The sequence below is a fragment of the Pseudorca crassidens genome, unplaced genomic scaffold, assembly GCF_039906515.1.
Source record: "Pseudorca crassidens isolate mPseCra1 unplaced genomic scaffold, mPseCra1.hap1 Scaffold_72, whole genome shotgun sequence".
NCBI classification, from domain to species: domain Eukaryota; kingdom Metazoa; phylum Chordata; class Mammalia; order Artiodactyla; family Delphinidae; genus Pseudorca; species Pseudorca crassidens.
In genome coordinates this window covers 1310001-1311446 of record NW_027136324.1, presented here as the reverse complement: position 1 = coordinate 1311446, position 1446 = coordinate 1310001, and the positions used below count along the sequence as shown (strand labels likewise).

At 76.3% G+C, this 1446-nt stretch overlaps 1 non-coding gene across 1 annotated transcript; it reads right to left on the bottom strand.

Moving 5' to 3' along the window:
- LOC137218316 (5.8S ribosomal RNA) lies at nucleotides 1-153 on the bottom strand. Its single transcript, XR_010940635.1, has one exon. It is a non-coding gene; the product is annotated as a 5.8S ribosomal RNA (ribosomal RNA).
- Nucleotides 154-1446: the final 1293 nt, after the last annotated feature.

The window sequence follows — 1446 nt, the reverse complement described above, 5'->3', positions numbered from 1 at the left end:
CGACGCTCAGACAGGCGTAGCCCCGGGAGGAACCCGGGGCCGCAAGTGCGTTCGAAGTGTCGATGATCAATGTGTCCTGCAATTCACATTAATTCTCGCAGCTAGCTGCGTTCTTCATCGACGCACGAGCCGAGTGATCCACCGCTAAGAGTCGTACGAGTTTTGGTTTCTCTGGGTTTCGGCGGGGGGGGTCCCCGCCGGTGGCACGGCACCTTCCCCCGGAGGGGCTGCCTCTGGCCGGCCAAGTCAGACAGAAAACAAGCAGACCGGAGGGGGCCGGAGGGTTTCACCACGGGGCGCCCGGCACCGACCCCGCGGGCGGGGCGGGCTCGGACACCCCACAGGCGCCCGGGGGGTTCCCACCTGCCCCCCCCAACCCGACCGTGCGCGCAACACACACACACAGGGGACGCGGGGCGCGCAGGCGCGCGGCGCACGGCCCCGGCCCGCACCACGGCCGCCGGGTAGCCCCCTCCCGACGGCCGCGGCGGGGTGGACCGGCGGCGCCGCGGCAGCGCGGCGCCCCGGCCCCGTGTGCGGTGAGGTGCCGGTGGGGGGGGGTGAAGCGGAGCCTGGGGGAGAAGGGAGGGGCCTCCCGACTCCCCGCGGGCCCGACCGCCCCGACCCCAAGGCGGACGGGCGACCCCCCATGGGTCTTTAAACCTCCGCGCCGGGACGCGCTAGGTACCTGGAGAGGGGGGAGGCGGGCGAGGCGTGGGGGGTGGGGCTGGGCGCGGGGCGCCCCCACGCTCACCGCCGCCCCGACACCGACCGACACGCTTCTCCGCCCGCGGCCGCCCGCAACACGCGGGGGCCTCGGCGCTACCGGCCCGTGACGCGGGACCCCGGCCGGGGATCCGGGCCGACCGCCACACGAGACACCACGGCCACCGCCCGACGACGCCCCCACACCCGTGTCCCCGAAACCGGGCGGAGACCTTCCCCACGCTCGCGCCCGGACGCGGCCCTCTCTGCTCCTGAACCCCAAACCCCCGGCCCCCGTGGCCCTAGCCCGGCCCGCGCCCGCGTTCCCGGGGCACCCCTTGTCGCCACCGAGGGCGTAAGGGGAGCTTCGACGGGAAGCGGGTGGCGAGCGCGGGCAGGGGGCGCACGGGGAGGGAGGGCGCGAAAGAGAGAGAGAGAGCGAGAGAGAGCCGGACGGACGACGGAGGGAGGCGAGGTCCCGGGGCTCGGGACACAGGTAAAGAGGCGCCCGCCGAGGGGGCGGAGGGCACGGAGCGGAGGACCGACGACCGACCGGCGGGGAACCGGCCCAGGGCCGGCGGCGGGAAGGCGACGGGCGGGCAGGCGGGCGGGCGGGCGGCCCCCCAAGGGGGAGCCGCCACCGCCACGCCACCGCCGCGCCACCCACCCCGAGACGCACCGGAGGCTCCGCGCGGGGTGTGGGGCGGTCGCGAACGGGGTTGGGCGTGACCGGCACCGGGG